Here is a 21,342-nt window from a genome sequence, read left to right on the forward strand (position 1 = left end):
TGTATATTTTAAAAGCATAATCATACTTCAAATCAGAATATCTATGTATGAATTCACATCAGATAGGTAATTAACCTTATGCCTCAAAATATTTCAAATCTCCCTGTCCTTGAGAATTTACTGATGGCGTATAAACTATTTACATCTTTTTTGAATAATTTATCCTGTCCTTCCATTATGCCAAATAAATTTATAATCTTGGATAATGAAGCATTCTTGAGCGAAAGTTAATATAGAGCTGCACCTCCTACTGAGTACAAGTCTGTGCAAAATGCCTTTTTAAAATTTTTTCCACAGAACTTTATAAATTCTTTAAATGTACTTATCCCAGCAATTCTAGGATCAGAGAGCTTGGTTTTGTACAGCTTTTGCTGATATGAAACAAGGTAATTTCATTTATCTCAAAAGGGCAATTCCTGATTTTTCACCAGTGTTAAGTTAGAGAATTGAGCCCAGAAAATTCGACTCTACCAGAGACATGTGGATCTTAACTTTATTCAGATGCATATTCTATCCCAATATTACCCTTCATTTCATGACATTTAATTAAGAAAGGTCATTTTTCTCCTTTTCAGAGTACTTGTAAATATTAAACTATGTTTCCCTTATGTATAGTTTCTTCTGCACAAAGGGATTAACATCAGCCCAGTTAAGGTCGCTTTAGCTAATTTTGTGCTGAAGAAAAGGGATCAGAGCAAGCTCCCTCGAATTAAATTGTCCCATGCAAGTTTGACTTTGTGCCTGTGTTTGATGACTTATGAGTATTTAAATACCCACATGTATGTCTTTATATGCAGGCAAAAATATGTAGTAACTTCCATACATGATTATAGGCCGCAAGACAAGCAACCCACTTTTGTTATTTGCATGTTATTGTTTGTAACAGTTTAATAAGGTTATACGAAAGAAAATACTACTAATCTTATATTAGTTTTTTAAATAAAGCCTAGAATAGCGTGTAAGTGCAAGTATTTTCACTTTATTGTAGGTGTGCCAGTAGGAATGAATTCTTGATGTGGGCTGGTGACAGGGTTTCTAAGCTGTGAAAGCAGATCTCTTTCTTCCTCTGTCTTTCTTTAATGGAAGTTCCCTTCAGCAATTTATTAGCTTGTTTGACAGCAAAGCTGTCTATGTTCTCTTCATCCTTGCCCTTAATTTTGTTAGGTGTACAGTGTTCCCCTCTTTCTTTTTCTTTTTCCAAGTAATGAAGGTGTTTGGTGTTTTTTGGGGTTTTTTTTTGGTTTGGTTTTTTTTTTTTAACATTTGTCATTTACAGTCTCCTTCCCTCTGGTCTCGTATTTCCTTTGCTGAAGCACATTCTGTAGGTGAGGCACCAAGATGCTCCATGCTAATGGAAGCTCAATCTGCTCCTTTATTCCTATTAGCATAGCAGGAAACAAATGATGATGTGGCATAGAAAGTTTGATTCTAACAACTTAATGCGTACAATAGTACGTACCAAAGACAGGCAGACTGTTCCTGCTTTTCTATCTGTAGTATCTGCATTTGGACTCTCCTGTTAGAAGGTAAAGTTTCAGGTACACCCCACATGGCACAGTACAGAACCTCAATGTTTGACACCCCTACCCTCTTCCTTTTGATTTCCCTTTCAGAACTAATGAACAACTCGCAGATTTGCAAGCACAACTTGTGAAAGTCCTGGTCTCTAATTTTGCAAATCTTCTTTTCTTTTTCTCCCTTACCTGGAAGCATTGTACCTGCTGGTTTGTATTCCACTTCCCCTTTACTCTTGCTTGTATCCACTACTGAAGTGCAGAGAAGGCTACTTGCCTTCTTTTTCACTACTGCTGATAACTTCACATCTTGACCCATAGTATTTGATGAAAAAATTACAAAATACTACATGTAAACCCACTTTTTTTTGCAGCAAATTTTCAAATCTTGATCCCTTGGAAACTGTTAGTTTTCTCTCTGGAATTCCCGAAATACTACATTTTTTGTGTAATTGCAAAAACCAACAGAAATGGGTAATGTGATGGATAAGTAATAAAGCTGAGTAGAAAACTACATTTCTAACAGCTGAAAGAAGGGATCACAAGACTGGATAGAAAAAGAGCTGATGCCCCACAGGAATGTGTCTCTCCAAGGGATGCAACAATTCAGTACCTGGACTCAGTTCACAGCTTCCAATGGGCAGGTCACTTGGATGAAGCTTCCAGTATGTGACCTAGAAACATGATGTTGGGCCAAAGGAATCTTATTAAAAGTCACATTTGAATTTCTGGATAACTTAATGAGATTTATTTTCTTTTCCCCACTCCTGAAGCTTTTCTCAAATGACTAGCCTAAATGGGAGGAAGTAGCTGGTTGGTTAATGATTCTACAGCATGTTGGCGCTACGATGATATTTTAGGAATACAAATAGGCTGATGGATGGAAAGATGAAAAGAAAGAGCTTTTTTCCAAGAAAAGAGCATCCAGCAGGGTTTACATTTCAGTAATACTTGTTGCCAAAAATATTTTGAATGTGTCATTAGGACTTTTCATATGTTTCAAAACCATTCCATTTATTTCATATGAAAATGCACCTGTGAGATTTTTTGTCTTCTGGGCAAGTCTTAGTCCTGCAACAAAAGGGGTTTGCTGTAAGCTGAAGATACCCTAGGCCATGAGTCTGTTCTGCTATTTTCCATGAAATTTAAGATTGCAGTCAGCTGTCAGACTGCTGTTTCCTATTTTACCAGAAGACATAATTCATCCTGTGAGCTGACTTAAAAGTGGTATTTCAGCAGGACCAGACAACTTGGCTTTGAGGACATATGCTTTCCCTTTCAAAAAGGTCACTCTGTGCCTAGAACACAATCTCTCATTTCTGCTCTTGTTCCTTTGCAGCTTTGGGAAGTTAAATATTCCACAGAATTTGTGGTAATATCTAGAGCAAGGAGATATATGTGACTAATAGTTGTGATAATTGCATCCTTCTGTTGTCCTCCTGATGAAGCGTTTCCTATTTACCTATTTTTCCATTAGCTCCTTTAGAGTTCAGAAAAATGGATTCTTCCATTTACTATTTATATACACCATGACAAAGCCCAGGTGCACAGTGCCTTAAAATCAGTACACCAAAAAACCCAGCCCTGACTCAGAGGTTAAGTTATTTTACTCTGGAGAAAACAATTCAGCTATGTTTATTATCTATTGCTGCTGAATGAAATTATTTTTTTCCTACGCTAAATGGTGAGAGTTAGGAAAACTTTTCAATGCATATCTGGGTCATAAATGAATGTGAAGGATCCTGTACTGTTAGACATTATCTATTTTCCTGGCCTCCAGAGTATGTACGGGTGGGTGAAACTGGGGATGATACGAAAGGGAATGATACATTTTTTTTCTTGGATGTGAAGAATTAAGGAGTTTCTTAAGAGAAAAGAAACCTTGGACCCTGTTAGGTGATTCCATGTTGACGTGGGCTAGATTTTGTTGATATAAACAGTCTTACTGATGCAGACAAGGATATTTGCAGCCCGTTTTGCAGTGGGGCCCTGAGGGCAAAAGCCTCAGCTCAAAACCTGCCCTGGGGCAGAAGAGGGGGCCTGGCAGAGCTCTCTGGGGTGGGAAGACCCCAGCCTTCCCCCAGCCCCTTCTCAAAGACCGAAAGATAGCCAAGTGCCAGAGCTCTGTCTTGCAGAGCTGGCCTCTGGCACAGCCCCAAAATGCCTCTAGTGAGGGAAGGCTCAAGGCATTTCCTGTTATCAGGTTCTTTGTTTTGCCCTTAGTAAAAAACGCCAATAATTATGATTTGTCATTCTTCTGTGAAGAAAGTGGCCAGCCTGGTGATGCGTAATAAAAATAACTGAAGAAGTCATAGACAGTGTTTCAAAGTAATTTTTATAAAGGCAAGAGATCAAGTGACACAATCTTTGTAGCCACTTCAGTAAATATAGGGTGGTGATTAGCAAATAAAACTGAGTAATTGTAGTTTTCTGCTCAACTCAGTATAATTTGCTTAAGTATCTATGTCAATCAAAGTTATATTTAGATTGACACTGTAGGGATATGTAAAACCTATTTATTTCTGAATAAATATTTAAAGAGATTATATAAGCAGTAATGTCCAAAGCTCAGGGATTTTCCCTGAAAAGATGAAGATTAGTTATTGATAATAGCCTAATATAAAACTATTCATGTGGTTGTCTAGAATAGTCTAAGCATTAATAATTATAGCCGTAGGCTTATGAAACTGAATAATTCTTTCCCTGCCCCTACCCCCAACATTAAGGTCTGGATTTATCTGCTCTCACAGAGCATCTCCAGTGGCATTAGAAATATCCACTCAGGACTACGGGTTACATGTGCAATTCTAGAATGATAGCTGGAAGGCACGCAGAATACGCTAGGGCATCTTAAGTAATGTGCTCTTAAGTATACAGTGCTAAGAGGCTTGTATTTTACAAAATAAATAAATGCAGGCAAGGGAATAAAAATTTTTTTTAATTTGGGTTGACTTCCTCTAGGACCTTCTACAAAACCTGCAAATTTCAAAAGTAATTCATAAGCAAGCCATTTCATTTTAAAATGTTATTTAAAAAAATAATTGTAATTTCCTTCCTTTTTTCACATTGTATTGTGGATACTTGCTCTGAAATAATATCACTTTCCAAGCTAAGGACAGAAATATCTTCTTAGTAGCCTCCTGTCAGAAGCAGAAGTTTTCCTGCTCTCAATTGTTTCCTAGCATTGAAGTTTCTGATGCCTGAAGTGAGTTTATCTGGAGTTATTCGCTTTCTTCAACACTTTTGGAAGGACAACTATCAAAAATAAATAAGTCTAAATGTATCATTTAACTAAGAAGCATAAGGCGTGCAAGATTTGGCCTTGAGTAAAGGATATCAAGTAGGTCACTTTAATCATTGACTAGGATTCTGCTTAGCTCCTTTCAAGTCTTTTTGTCAAAATTTCAGAGCTATGTAGCAAGTGAAGGAAATGGGAGTTTTCCATTGCAGAACTGATGATGGCTTGGTCCTTCAGGTTTGCTCTCAATCATGCAGAGTGCTATTTTGTTCCTGAATCTGATAGTCTCGACATCAGTATGTTTTATTGCTGACTGGCCAGTATCTCCTAGGCACATTTTCTTTTTGGTCTCATTTCTATAGAAATATCAGATGAGGGCTTTTTAGTGTTCTGGATGGACTACCAAACTTCCAAAGCTGTCAAGAACTGATGCTCAGTTCCTGTTAAAATTAACATCCTCTGCTCCCTGTCTGTTGTTGATATCCAGGACCTGTCTCTGAAGCTGTTTCACAAGTGGTTTTGGTCGTTTCAGGTCATTTCTACTGATTTTTCGAGCATCAGTTGAGCCTTCACTACCTGTAGTTATGGTTCAGATTTCAGTTTTTCCAGCTGAAATCTCTTCCTAGAGACTCCATTCTCTGTCATGACTACATTCCCATTCCCCTTCAGGAAGATCTCTAGGGTACACATTTATTTCTTATATTTCTGAGTAGAGGACAAAGCAATACAAACATTTTAACTGCTTTTTAAGCTCTGTTTTAATTGGCCCAGCTCCCTTTGATGGTTTACGTTTGTAACAACAAGCACACAAAAACATCTGGGGAAAAAAAAGAATGAACTAACTCAAGCAAGATGGCTGTAATACTTTTAATTTACAACCAGATGAAACATAACTTTAAATACCTACGCATTATAATTATTTTCCTGCATTAAATTCTATAGCATGTTTGTATGTGGAAAGACACACGTCTGGTTTTATTTGCTGTTACAGTTGTGTCATATAGCCTTTTCTGATGTTTTACGGATCACAAATGGAGAAACATTGACCTAGAAGCTGTATATCTGAACCACCACCCCTCCCCTACATTCATGTGTGTCTGTAAAATCTTAAAACTGCTTAACTTTTATGTGCTCTTGGAATTCTATTTTCCCACTGAAAGTTGAAATTGCATATCATTTTTAGTGGCATTTGTGTTTAGTCCCAAAAGGCTCATGTTTAAAATCAGTCAAACAGATGTTTTGTTTTCGTTTTGGTTTGGGTTTGGTTTTTTTTTTTGTGTGCGCCCTAAAAGATACCTTATTAGCACAGTAAACTTCCTCTTTATGTGACTGTTCAGAGCTTCTTTCATTATCCCAAATGGACTCCTTGCATTTAGATAATACATTTATTTACAACCCCACTCAAACCATATGCTCCTTTTTTCTTAGAGAAACTTCAGGATGAACTTACTGTGATATGAAAAGGTTGATGGTTGTAGAAAAGTAAGAAATTTGGAAGAGAGAGTTCCTCTGGCTCCTGGTCAGCTCGCTGCCAACTCAGTGCCACCTGCAAACTTGCTGAGAATGACTCCCACCCCGTCATCTAAGTCTTAGATGAAGAAAACAGACAGCATTATCCCTGCCACTATGCCCCAAGAAACTCTACTTCTGAACATGAAATCTTAGATTTTAACCAATGACCGCTGTTGCTTAACTCCAATGGTCCCACTGGTTTTTAACCCACTTGTAGTCTGTCCATCCAGTCTGCTTGTTCCAGCTTGACTATTAGGAAACTTTGTGAGATCTTGTCAAAAGCCTTGCTAATGAGAGAGAAAATTACGTGCACTGATCTCATCTACAGAGACAGTCATTTCACAGCAGTTAGCTGAGCTGGTCAAGAAAAGTTTCCTCTTGGTAAATCCATACTATTCCTCCTCATTGTCTTGTCCTTTGTATGCTTGGCAGTGGCTTCTGTGAGGACTTGCTCCACAATTTTTTCCAGGAAGTGAGGTTAGACTGACCCAGCTGTAGTTCCCTCTGCCTTTTATTGAAGATGGTTTGCCACAGCTTTTCAAAGGTGATAGACATGTGTCTTGCTATGCCATCATTCAAATATATCATATCCATATGTATGCACAGTCATACACAATCATATATCATATACATATATATATATCAGTCTTGGGTGCAGCCTGTCCAGTCGCAAGGACTTATATATGCCAAGCTTGTTTCTATAAATCCCTAACATGATCCTCGCCAACGACGGGTAGTACTTCTCTCCCCCAGACTTTGTTAGTACATCTTAAAAAATGGCTCCATGTTAGTGCTTCGTACTGTTAGTGACGTTGATGAACACCAAGGTTGGAAAGAAGCACTGGGATTAAACAGCTGGGAGGAGACAGATGGACTAAGAAGTAGTAAATGGCTGACAGCCATATCAACAAACAAAGGATACATGTTATTTATTTTGAGTTGTTGATGCTTAAGACAAAGGATATTTAAGTACTTGGGAATGAGGCAGATGGGATGGAAGTGGTTTCCAGAAGCATGGGGAGAAGACAACATTTTACCAAATGCGTATGTCAAATCATATGCCAACACAGATAACAAAAATGGATGTTTACATTTTCAGTAAGTCTGTAGCAGATTTCTGTGAGGTGGAAAACAAAGCTTTTCTGTTGTTAACTACTGGTGAATGAATATGCTCTTCTTTTTACAACAATCTGTACTTTAAAATTGCATATTTGGTGCTGGAAGTAAACTAATAGAGTTAACAAAAACAACTACAAGTGACATATTATTGTAATTCATCTTTTTCTAGAATGCAGACACTGCAGACATGAAAGACGCATAGTTTTAGGCAGCAAAGGATGAATTGCAGTATTTCCCCAAGCATTGGACTAGGTAGTGTTCCAGCTTCTGCCGCTGACTCTCAGCTTGTCTGTTGGTGGACACCATATAGTTTCTCTCATTCTCCAGCTTTCCTTCCTCTCACCAGCTATTTAGCTGCAGATGTACCGAGGTCTTTCTCATGAGACAGCTTACCGTGGGACCTTGGTCTTGACTAAGCTGCCAGGTTTTATGACTACATAAAAATATATGTTATTTACCTCTGAACTTAAACAATTTTTAGAAAGAGTAAGCACTCTACCTTTCTTTGCATTATCTATACTGCCTCCACACTTGGAGAATACACACAACACACAACATTCTTCAACATTGACTGCTGTCACCTTAAAAGTTATCAGTGTTTTGGCAAAAGAGAAAAATAAGCCTGTTTGAATCAACTGATCAGTGAATATTTGCTCTAAGATTTAGTGATTTGGGCTATATATAAACACTTTAAGGGCCTGATGTGAAAAATGGGAAGAAATTAGCTGGTTAACTGTATATAATGAGGGTAGGAGAGAAGCATATAATTAGATTGAATAGAGATAAAACCAGCTCTTGAAAAACCTGCTCGTTATTGTTTTAATAGTTCTAATGTGCATTTGCTGTGGTGGTTGTGTGCAGCTACTGCTAAATTATTGCTTCAGTGAGGCTTTCATTCAAGTCAGGTTTTGTACTTGCCCCTTTTCCTGGTGAATTATTTTCTGCCTTAAACAGTTTTTTCCTAAAAAAAAAAAAAAAAAAAAAAAAAAAAAAAAAACCCAACCCAAAAAAAACCAGAAGCAAAAGGAAACTGAAAAAATCTTCTGTGTTAGTCATAGAGGAATATCTTATAACTCCTGAAATTGCCCTTTTCCCCTATAATTGTTGAAATATTTTGTGGAAAGTCAAAAGCATGTTGACGGATTGCTGCAAGCTAGTAAAAGGGTGATGTAGGAGAAATTTCTAAAATGCTTTAAAAGTTACTTCTAAACTATGACCATCAGAAATTTATTATGATCTTAATGAGGCTTCATACTGAGCAGCACATTTTCTACTTAAGCTAAACGTAGTATTTGCCAGAGAAAGCCATTTTCTTGTCTATTTGTATTCATCGCAATTATATATGCCATGTCTTATGCTCTTGCATTATAAAGAGCTGCATTTTCCCCTAGGTATCTCTTCCACGATTACGGTGCAGCAAAAATAATTGATTCTCTCTCTAATTTATTTTTTATGAACTACAGTCTTACAGATGTGGTAGGGTTTGTAACCAAACGTACTGTGCTGTGCTACAAGAATGGCAGTCAGGAAACAAACTTTGAGTAACTTATGAAAAATCAAAACATTTCCCCAGTACTTCAGAAATAAGAATGCCCTTTTTTTTTTTTCTTCAGAAGTCCAACAACTTTTTTGGTTGTGTTTTTTTGGGTTTGTTTTTTTTTGTCAGTTTAGGCAAGTTCAATGGTGTTTTGCCAACTTTGTAAACACTCATTTTGCATTTATCAACTTGATATTCTTTCGGTAATTTGAACTACTTCACTGAAAACACCTCCTAATGTTTTGAGGTGTAACTGCACAGCGGTTTGCAGTTAATAAAGCACAGCAGTTTGCAAAGTGAACCCTCCCAGCAGCACATCAATCTCTTTCTTTCTCTGTGAGGAATCACAGTTATACTTCATTTGGGAAGAGCAGTGGGTCTCCATCTTTCTAAGACAGACGTGTCAGTATAAAAGGGATGCACAGAAAGCCCTGTGCTCTTCAAACAAATATATCTCTTAAGACGATAAAGTGTCTAAATCATTGCATTATTAATGAGGTACCAAAAAGCCCTCTTCTTTCCAAGTGGAATGCTCAGTCATTTAAACTTTTTACTCTGAAATTATCAACAGCAATTTTAATGGTGCAGCTGACTATAAATGGAGGCAGGTTGCCGGTGGCAATGTCAGATGGGATCACGTCAGGCTGAAGGCCCTGGCAGTAATCCGGGCTGACAGCTTCCCCCATTACTGCTTTTTCCTCGCTGCTCTATCGGCACGCAGTGTGATGCAAACAGACAGGCCGTGCGCTGGGTGCGCAGTCGATGTATTGGCATCGTGCGCTGTGCGCATCAGTCCTGAGCTCACAGCATTTCTGTCGTGAAATTCCACAGATTGGGTAAATAAGTTACAGGCTTGGCAAGGCCAGCAAAAAGATAATTTTCTTGATAATGGGACTTAAATAACAAAATAAGGTTGGCTTTTGTAGTCCAGGAATGGCTGGTTTTTAGCTGCGCTGTATTCTGACTTTCCAAGTGTCTTCCCTCTAGAGCGAAACTGCTTTTGGGAGTAATCACTTGTTGAGTGATGAACAGTAGAGGTAGCAAAGCTTAGGAAGTAGCTTTAGAAACATGGGGTGATCTCTAACAGTTCTCCTTTTCGCTGAGTGAGTTCGCTTTTGACGGACACCATTCCTGTTTGTGACTCTCGGAAGCTGCAGCACTGATTTAACTGTACTGACTAAAAATAAACCACAGATCTACCTCTCACTCAAGTGTGCTTTTCTGTATATTTACTGAGTTTTTTACTGTTTTCCACATAAGTCTCAAGTATTTATTACCAATGTTTATCTTCTTTGGTATCCTGAAAGTTAAAGTGCATGGATTTCTAGGAAACATGATGTTAATCAATAGCAAAATAACACATTCAACTTTCCCATATTCACCTACTGCTTGATATTAACATCTGTAGTAAATTTAATGGTAAATTTTAGATTCTGAATAAATATTTTAAGAAAGGGGTGCTCTTAGTAATTTGAAGAGAAAATCGTGGAGAGAAATGGGAAAAGTAATACTTTATAAATAAGGCCACAGCAAAATCTCCTCTCTTGTATATAACTCTATGGTCTCACAAGTCAAATGAAGCTAAAACATCTCACTTCTATTTTTTTATGAAGTAGTAGTATATACGGTATATAGTACATTGCTGTCCTTGCAGGAGAAGATTCTGTCATTATTTGAGAGAGATTTCTTAACAGCAATTGCTTTAGATAATATTTTCCCCTCTTTTCCTCTTTTTTTTTTTTCTTTTTTTTAGGGGGTAATTGGGGGGTTTTGTTTGGTTTTGGGGGCATTGGGGTTTTGGGGAGAGGTGTTGGGTTTTTTGGAGGGGACTGGATTTTTTTTTTGTTTTGGGGATTGTTTTGGTTTTATTCCCTTTTTCTTTCTCTTTTCTTCCTTTCCGCAGCATTTCTATTCTCACTCCAGAATATAGGCTGGTCCCTGTGACTTATTTTTAAAGTTCATAAAAAGACATTCTGGGGCCATTGCAACACTTTGCATATTGATGGGGCTGTGCTAAGTGATGCTATCTGAAGTTCTGATCCCCTTCATTCATAGATTAAGTACTGAATAAAGTAGTACTTAAGTACTAATAAAATAAAAACTCTGGATTTTTATGAAAATTTATTTAAAACTTGGAAGAAATCTCTCTTTAGATTATTGCATTTATCCTGCAATTTATCTCAGCAGGTTTGAGAAATTTTCCTCACACTTTCCAAATAATAAACATATTAGCGTTATTATAAATGTTGCAAAGTCACCCTTAAAGCTCTGAGAATAAAAAGAGAACGTAGATTACAAGAAAGGTTAATTTAATGAAGAAGCTTTCATTACATGCTGTCAATATGTCTTTATGCTGGACGTGAATGATCAACTTCCTAGAGAGGTGCTGTTAAATAGAAAGGTATTTCAGTGCCCTGTGAGATGAGATGCACTGAGGAGGTAGTCTCCCTTTGTTGCATGGAACAGGACTTCCTAGAGAATCTGTAACCTTCATGTCATGTTTTCAGAAGGACATTTCTGTAAAACTTAGTGTGATGTGGGATAGTCCCTTTCGGTTGGAATTGAGGCGCAATCAAATTTAGGCAGGATTTACAATTAGAAGTCGATTGTTTTGATTTGTATGACTTGGAGCTCTGGTTAGCGTACGCATTGTGATTGACAACCTTAGCTAAAGAGACAAGATTGAAAAGGTCACGAAGTTATCTGTCCTCTAACTCAAGATGATAAATTCAGGCAATGATTGAGGCAAACAAGTAGATGGGCTGGAGTAGCTTATCTCAGAGTTTGCTGTACCATGCTTCCTATCTGGGGATACTGATAAGTTATAAATCACAAGCAGTAAAGCAAGTCTTCAGGTGATGTGAAAGTTATCTGTCTCAGCATTGGGATATGTCTACCAGAGCTTCCAGAAAGTCTCAAAGTGCAGAGGTAATTTTTGTACTGCAAACTGTCAGGCATAGTGACGTCCAGTGTGTGGAAACCAGTGAAGTCTGTTTCCCAGCCTTTTGCCTTGGGGTAACAAGCAAGAGCTCTTCCCAGGTGTTACAGACACCTTAATGTGCCATTTAGTGGGGGTCTAACACAAACATCTGGTTTGAGCATTTGCTGAGTGTGAAAACCAATTGCAAAATGGGAAGCCTGACGCAGAACATGTGTATGGTCACATCTCTTCATCAAGCACAGTGTTGCAGATAGTCGGGATCTGGACCACTCAAAGAAGTTTGCACTTGTTATTGTTTCAGAGGAAGAAGGGCTGCCTCTTGGCTTTGGCAGTAGATGAGCCTGCTTTTACATCCAGGAGTGCTAGCTTCTCTGCTGATGCAGCAGCACTTTCTGTGGCTAGTTACAAAAAAAAAAAAAAAAAAGGAGGGATTTGGAGCTGTGATGATTTACTTAGTCTCAAGTAATGGTTCATCTCTGCTAGAAATGCATTACTGCTGACTATTTTCTGGAGAAGTAGTGAAACAGCATATATGTTTTTGCATGGTATTGAGTAACATTGACTTACAGCTAAGAATGTCCTGCTCAGTCATGAGAAGTGATGGTCTTAGCTCTCTAGGATAGAGATGTGCACATTTATATGGCAGGCACAGACAGCTCTAGGGAGAGAGAAGGGTCAGAAGGGGAAGAAACATGGCTCTTAAAAGATGAATATTTTATCTGTTTTACCTAAATTGTACCTTTCCCCAAAGCCCAGACAGCACAATAGAAAAGAGAGAAGCACCTCTCTGAAAATAAAAGGCTTTCAGTTCACTAAAACTTCATTTATTATGGGCTTGAGAAGTAGCTGAAATAGGAAAATGCTGAATGGTCATGCTAGGAAGCATAAGCCAGGAAAGTAATTTTTCACTTACTGATTCTATTTTGGTTGCCGTCCTTCTCCATCACGTTAACCACCCAAGAGCTCAAGCCAGGAGACCTCTTCCCCGTGGCACAGTGCCTCTGCCAGCCCTCTGGGCCCTCTAGGCATGGCTGAAACACAGATCAGACCCGAATCCAACTGGTTTCTCCACTTCACAGAGGAGTGAATAGTTCTTGGAGAAACAGTGTGCTGGAGAGGTGATGCCGAGAGCAGGCATGTCTGAGGCTCACAGTGAGAGTGTGGCTCTCATAATTAACAGTGATTCCAGACATTTATTCCTGTCTTTAAAGGTGCTTTGTCTTTTTTACAGATTTTTTTTTTTTTAATCCAAAGATTTTTTTTTTTAATGTCTTTTCCTGTCAAGTCAACTTTGCTTACTTTTCACTGTGTCAACTGGGAAACATGGTGTTAATATTAGAGGGAAATGTGGGCAGCTGGATTATTGGCACCTAGGTATAGTCAAGGTGTATAATTTAAAAAGACAAAAGAGCCCTCTCAACTTGCACCCATCGACATCATCACAGTCATAGCTTTTTATAGGAAAATAAACAATGGTTAAAGTACACTTCCTTAGAAGGGCAAACGTTAAACATAATTGTGATTTCCATTTTAACCTCTCTTTCCAATTCATTAACACGCATTTGAAAAAGGAAAATGTGTACAAGGCTTATTTATTTACATGTGCCCAAGTGAAGTGTGTTAGTGATGTGTTGAGTCCTAGCTGGGCATAACAGCACTCTCACTTCTCTCTTCAACCTAGTCCTGCGCTGGAAATGAGTGATTTTCACCCTTCTAATCCTCGGGAGGAAAAAAGCTATATAAAGCAAAGTGGGTGGTGGTTTTTTGCTTTCCTGATTTGGCTTGAAAGAAAGCAATTTAATTGAGCTGTGGTCAGAAGGGTATCTTTCTGATGACTCCAGCTGGTTTTGGACCAGGCCTTCTCATCAGATTATATACACGTGTCTGAAAAATATCATTATTTACTGGTCTATAACTGTTCAAGGGATTTCGGAATCACAGCATTTAGCACCCACTCTGCAGTAAGTGCACTAGATTTGTCATACAAAGACGTCTGGCTGGTTTCAACGAGAACCAGAGGCTGCTTCACCTCCAGCCTACCTGCAGCTCCTCCTTTGGGAGCAGCGCAGTGGTTGTGGACCCCTCACCCTTCTGGCAGCCTTGGGAAGGGACAGCACTTCTGGGGAACTTGCCTATCCAAAGATTGAATGTCTGCTTGGAAAGGCAACACTCTGACCATTTTACTAAGGGCTGGAATTCAAAATAAAATTCTGTTAATAGATCCTGTTGGATAATACATTTGCATTCAGCTTTCATGTAGCTCTGTAAATAGTCCACATCCAGAAACAGTGCAGAAACACATCCACAGTTTTTTCTTTACTAAATTTTCCCATCCCCCTTCTCCACTGACCTTTTATTTCAGAGGATTTGGCGGATTAACCTCATCAAGTTAAACTCAATATGTACTGAGGCCTTGTGTGCTCAGAAAGGTTGTTCCCTTTTTCAGCTTCATCTGTTGATCCAGTAAGATATCACCCTCGCTATCTTTCCCATTGCCATTATAAATTCAGTGTCACTTTGTGTTGTGTACTTTTTCCATGCAGATGTATTCCTACATCCTTCTTTCTAGCATTAAGCAAGTACCATAGTGTTTATATGCAATATGAAAAATAATTGCTTTTAAAATATTTATAAATAAATTTTATGGACAATTAGTCAGCAATGAAATATGTGGAATATAAATACTCAATTTTTTCATGGAGGTACAATCCAAGGAGCTACCTAGGATCTGCCTAGGATCAGGCTGGGGTGCTGTGGTGGCAGAGAGCTGCAAGGGGTCTATGTGAGTCTCAACAGAGGCAGTGTCAGCACTGGAAGAAGTGGAGCACAGCTCATAGGGGATTGTAGGAGGTCAGAGACAGAGGGAGACAGTTAGAATCCAGTTTGGAATGTAGAAAACTCTGGAATCTGAGCTCGGCATTGGTGTGATAATACAGGAGGGTTGAGGAAATCCAGAAGTATTGTGGAAATTTAGCAATGGAATACAGAGGCAGCTACAGCAGGGCTGGGAGGACTTGGAAGGGCTAATGAGGGTGAGTTACTAAAGTGTATCAAAAATTACATCTAGGTGAACTCAAGAGTTGTCAGACCCACTCCCAAATATACTGACCTTTTCCTAGGAAAACAGGAACAGATAAGACCACACGTTACAAGATGTGGGATGTGACGCTGGCACAGACTGCTGGTGCACATATAAGCTAGAATAACTAAAACCTTCCTGTGGATTTAATGGAAGGTTTTGAATAAAACTGTATAAATAGGCAGTGAAAAATCTTCTTGTGCCTTGCCACAATTACAGTGCAGTGTGGTTGTGAATAGGATCTGCAGAGACAGCAAAGCCTCTGTCTAGCTATTGGTGAGATCCTGGAGGAACCTGTGTCTCTTCTCCACTCCTATCCAGACTGACAGTGAAGCAAAAGTTGCAGCAAGCTCTGTCTAAGAGCAATAACCTCTCAGTAGAGTTTTTATTTCTGACGGTAAGAAACACTTGAATTTGAGCAAAATCAGCCTTGTAACAGCGAATGTCAGAAACCATTTGAATAAATAAAAATATAATAATACCAGCACTTCCCTTGAAGTAAACACCAAACCTTATCTTAATTCTCTGCAATACTGAGACTCCTGCCATCACTCTCCCTTTCCACAGGTTTGAAACTACATTTTCTCACAGTTATAATCCATATAATCCTTGTACGTGAACAGAGATAAGAATTAAATTAGTGACAGAGTATTGTAAGTGGAAAATTGGCTTGTAGCGTTCTGCAGGAAGACTGGGCACTGCCAGTTTTAGGTTCAGTAGCAGGTTTATTGCAAGATAACCAGTACAAAGGGGTCAGGGATGTTAATTGTAATGAAGTTTCAGTTTCCTCAAAAAGTCTAGTTTTGCACCTTGTATTAAATTGAGAAATTAATGATATACTAGTCAGTATTTGCCTTTTGACTTCATTGCATAAATACTGGAATGCTTGAAATAAAAATGAAAAGTGTTTTCGCTCTCAGTTTTAACATCCTTTAGTTTCATATAATATGTAAGGCTCTTCATGATGTTCTTTCTTTTAAAAGTAATATTACGTAATGCAGAAAGAAGATCTCAAACAACTCTTTAATAATACAATAGTGCTACAGCTGGGAATTGAAAGCATGTAAGCTTCCGATGAGCTCATCTGTTCCCATAAGGCAAAGAGAATAAACATTTTAGAGTTCTCAAATGTGCTTTTTTATCACTTGCAACCTAGGAAATAATTCTGTAAAAGTCATCAAAGGAAATTATATTTCTGTAAATGGAAATCTTGTCTCACCATAAGCATTGCTATGACTTGCTTATGTCTTTGCTATCAGCATGTACACAATTCCTGATCTATTTAGGAACTTGATTTTGTTAGGCCACTGTTTTTGTAACTGAAAATAACATTCAACTTTTCATTTGAGAGTAGCGGTATATGATACTACAAGAAATGATGATTTAAGGGAAATAATTGTATTAGAGGTAAATAACCATTTTTTTTAATTTAATTAGGAGCAGCGTGAATCAACCCTTCTTTGTGATTATTTTTCTTCTTAGGAAGTTACTAAGAATCTGACTGCATATACAAGTTGTAATAGTTATAATAACCAGGTTTATAGTGAAAAGGTAGGCTGCAATGCAGTTTCTACTGAGAGCACTGAAATACCAACTTCTTAGTCTAGTACTTTGCATTAAGGGAAGGTGTGAGTTGCAAGATGTGAGGTGGCGGGGAATCTGTTCCATATGACCACGTAGCACTACCAATGGTCTGCACAGCAGGGACGCAATCCTGGCCTCTCTTGCAAGGACAGGGACTCAGCGTAGCTCTGCTGTACAACACACAAAACAGAACAGACCATTTACTGCAAATCTCTCTTCTGGAGTAGAGGAGTTTGGAGAGTGGTTAGGGACATCTAAGGGGCTTTGGGTCGTTACCTTTTGTTTTATTTTTACATATGAAAGCTAAGAAACGGTGCAGCAATATTGTCTGTCTTCTGATGTGTGGTGATCTCTGTCAGTAGTTCTTCAGCAGCTTTAGATCTGTAAACTCCAAACTCGATAGCGCCCAAAGCCACACAAGTCCTCAAAGCGTGCTCTTTGGCTCATCAGGCCGTGAAAAAGTGGTCCCAGTTCAGAAAACTACTTTGCAGGTCTGATTTTAATAAGCGTGAATAAAATCCTGTTGTTTGTTCATACAGTCCAGATGTTATCTCAGGAAAACCTTTGTAGCCTAGAAGGTAATTGAAGCCCTGAAGTACACGAACATCAAAAGTGTGTTGAATTCCCCAATGCTCAAAGTAAAACCCGTGTTGAAGTTTCTGTGTGAGTAGGTTGCAGGAAAAGCTGTGGGGCTGAGTGAAGTGCGTTTCACAAAGTGCCAGTGATTCAGATTGAGCAAATGTCCAGAGGCTGCTCTGATACTGTGAAACTTGGGAGCTTTATTTCCTCATTCTTAATAAACTATGTGTGTATCTCTGGGATTTGGTTAGTGAGTTGCACTGCAGGACACAAATAATTAATTATTTCTGGGAATTTTCTCACATGACCTGAGACTATAATTGATCTATTTTGCAGAAACCTTTAAACCAGGCTCAGATTCTCCTCTCATCATGTCAGGAAATCCTCTGTAATTCTTAACCCTTTTGTTACTTAACTACTTGGCCCACTCGATGAATAAATACAAGACCACTTCAGAAAAGTTTAGTCGGTTGCTGCTCCGGCACCCAGTGCAGTGCAGAGCCAAACAGCCGAGCTTTTATGGTACTAAGGTTTGCAAATGGTGCTGGAGCAGTCTAGTGAGTTCCAGTCCAAAGCCAGAAGCGTGCTGCAGGCTGGAAAGTGCATCTGTTGCCTCTGTTTGAAAGAAAAGCAGTGTGGAGGAAAGACATTACAGCTGCGGCCATTACCCTCGATGGCACAGCATTAGGCTAGTCTGGAATATTAAATCTGGACTCTGATCCCTCTTAAACTTTAGTGGTTTTAGGGCACCTCTGTATCCATGAATTTTGGGGTACCCTCCGTCTTCCCTCCTGTGTGATCTGGCCTCCATGCTCACCTGTATCACATCCTCTGTGAAACAATAGATCAAAATCATCCTTGAGCATCTAAGTTCTTTAATTTCTAAAAGCTAAGCAATAGGGATGCTTTGGAAAGTTTATTCTGAGTTTATCCTAAATTCATGGATTTGCAGATTCTGGATGAGAGGTTACTGTGACACTTAAACTGAGTATAATTCAAAATGTTCATAGCATGAACTCTCAGGAGTCTTAAAAAATGCAGCATCTCTAACTCAAGCCTACAGAGAACCTTTTAAAGTCTCTACCTCCAATCACTTCCCATTCCCACTGGCTCGCTAGATCTGATGTTAGTCTTTGTTACCATATCAGTTATGCTCTCTCGTCTCCCTGCCTTCGCGCAGCTCTTACGTGCACATGGCAGGAAAGGCAGAGTGCCATGGCCTCAGCTTCCATCCTGAGCCGGCACTACAGCACACTTCAGTCTGGAGCAGGAAAATTTAAAAAAAAAAAAAAAAAAAAAGAAAAAACGGAGAAAAAAGAAAGCCAAGATTGTTAGGAAGAAGTGGGCGACCTGGATTATAACTGGTTATAAAAAGAAACTGTGTGTGGGCTGGATCTGACTTTGCAGTGATTAATACGTTGCCAGGTTCCCTCTGCAGGTGTCCACAGGAGTTTGTGGGGCCTCCCAGTTCCCACCTTGCTGGGTTTTCCAGGTGTTCCTGTCCCTGGCAGATGGACTTTACTTAAGTTCAGAGCTATATCTGGTGATACTGGCGCCCATGACCACCACTGACCCACGGGGAGCTGGCACCCCACATTGTGCCCACGCTGCGCTCTTGCACACTGCAAGTCTCTAATCACCCTGACCTCAATTTCTGTTACAGCGTTACTTCTTTTCTTAAGTAAGTTTTTCTGCTGAATGAAATGTCAGCAGATAACATCAGTGCTACTCCATAATTTAACAGTTCCAAATACGGGTTGGAGTCTGACTCAATATCCTTTTTTAGTAGTTTAATATTTTGATAATATTTCCCTATAACTCACTGCACTGGGGATTAGCAAGTATAAGAAACGTGACTTCAGGCATTCCTCCCCGCTGTGTTTTTGCCAGCTGTCAAACATAACCATGCTGTATATGCTATGTCTGGCCCGAAAGGCGGTGGTGGTTGTGGCTGTGCCTCTGGGTGAAGGCACCCAGCTCTGCTGCTCTCCGCTTCACTCTCACGGTGTCCCTGCTTGGCTGCGGCTGCTGACTCACTGCTTCCACTCAGACACCTGAATTTCGAGGGATTTGTCTCAATGCCCGTATTATCTTGCCTTCTGGAAGGATAACTTTAGTGAGTGAGGCAACTTGTCTTCTCCAAACACATTTTCTTTTATATCTGTGAGAGGGGCCACAGAGAAGAAAGATAAGCAGAGAAGATCTTCTTTTAATATTGCTGGATTAGGGTTAACCAAGAAAGAAAACTCCAAGAATACAGTACTTCCAGGAAGGAGAATGTCTTCCAAAATCCCTGGTTTTCAGACCAGGCTGTTTTGAGGATCAGAACTGAAAACCAAAAGACCCCATTTTTCACAGAGCTGTGAGAAATCTTTAGGGGAACCAGCTTCTTCATAGTCACAATGACCCTTTTTCAGTGGAATTTGTCCCCTTGGCAGTATAAATGAATGTTCTTGGTTGGATGTATTGTCAGCCCTAGAATAGATACTGTGTACTCAGGGGATCAGGGGGAATAAAAATAATCAAAATCTGTTTTAAAGAGTGCTTTATCTGTAGGCCTCACTCACGAATACCTAAAGAAGTAACCATTCCTCAGTCTTAGTATTTTGCCTCCACATTTCAGCCCAGGGACAACCCTACTGAAGCCTTTATGCTCTTTACTGTAGCTTTGAATATCACATTAATTATTACATCTGCTTGTAACTGTGTCAATAGTGCTATTAGTCATAGGATTCTTATTAATTCCTGTAACTGCCTTTAGAAATCAAGTAGTAAATGTACTGTGATAAAAGCTAACAAGACCTAAACATTTTGCAGTCACCAGACTCTATTCATATACTTAGTAAAAAAACTTAGGTTCAAAAAGAAGTTTTTGCCCCTGAAGCTCCTCCCTTCCCTGAAGTGATGACTGATGGGGCTACAGGTCACCACTGCAGCAGCTGGAGCCTCTAGCTCCTCCCTCAAGAGCAGAGGGATAAAATCTTTGTCTTCACACTTAAAACACAGCAAGACAGGGTGGCAGGGACCCAGGGTGGAAGGACTGGGACCTCACATTTGCGCTTAGAGGTTTCATGCAGCAAAGGGACTCCAGTGCCTGTCCTTTCCCTTTGGAGCGGCAATGGTTCCACAGAGCCACCGGCCCCAGGCTGCAGTAGTGAGAGCCAGCGGCTCCCAGCTCCTTCCCTGGCCCCAGCAAGTACTGCTTGCACTTGCAGTTTATACAGTACAGTAGAAACTCTGGACATCAGGCTTTTGGGAAGGCCTCCTGAGGAAGCCATGCTTCCACAAGAATGGGGTGCTCATAGCAGAGTCCTATTTATATTTCCTGGATCAACAAAGAACGAAAAGGATTTTGTTACATACAAACCACGCAGGCTTTCTGTGAGCAAGTGCTGACACAGTAAATGTACCTGTAAGAAAGTGAATTGCAGGTTGCTAATCCCTCTCTGTCTCTCCTTTTGCACGATGCTACATTTTTACAACGTGCAGTTTAACCTGAAACTTGACCTATCTTCCTAAGAAATTAGTTAAATCAATAATTGCTCTCCACTTAGGGACTGAGGAAAAACAGTGGGACTTGCAAGGCTGCTTTGAAATTCATTTCCAGTAAGGTGAAAGCTCATCTTAAAAATTGAAATTTCTCTCTGATTATTGCTGCAGGTAGAAGATTAAAAACTCTTCTGGTAAGCTTGCAGGAACCTGTCACAGCAAAGAGCTTAATGATATTATTTTATTCTCCTTGCGACATTAGTCTTTCCATTAAAACTTTAGTGCTTTAATCATTAAGAGATGAACTGTACATGTTAATTGAGATTAGAATTATATTTATGTACAGAGCAGCTCACTCTGAAATGACCTTGGCCCTTGTCACTGGTGCATGACACTGTGAGTGTATTCCTGTTTCCATTTTTAAATAGACCCAAGGATAATGTCATTTGAGGATTTGTTTTGATGCGCTCCTTCAAACAGCAGTTTTGGCCAGAAATGGTGAAATAAGCAGGTTGTGCAGAGGTCGGTAGTTGACCATCAACTGCTGTGGGTGCACAGGGCTGAAGGAAGCAGCGCTGGCTGCTCTGCCCGTGCTGCTTGGTTAGCCCCAGTGCGCCCCGTTGGGGTGTCCGAGAAGGGACGTGGTGCAAGAGGAGAATTCATCTTTCAGTTACAAATAAGTGATTAAGATCCCTTGTTATCATTCATGTCCTCAAAGCACTTTCAAAATGAATAATCTTACCATGGGTT

The sequence above is a fragment of the Chroicocephalus ridibundus genome, chromosome 8, assembly GCF_963924245.1.
Source record: "Chroicocephalus ridibundus chromosome 8, bChrRid1.1, whole genome shotgun sequence".
Lineage (NCBI taxonomy): Eukaryota > Metazoa > Chordata > Aves > Charadriiformes > Laridae > Chroicocephalus > Chroicocephalus ridibundus.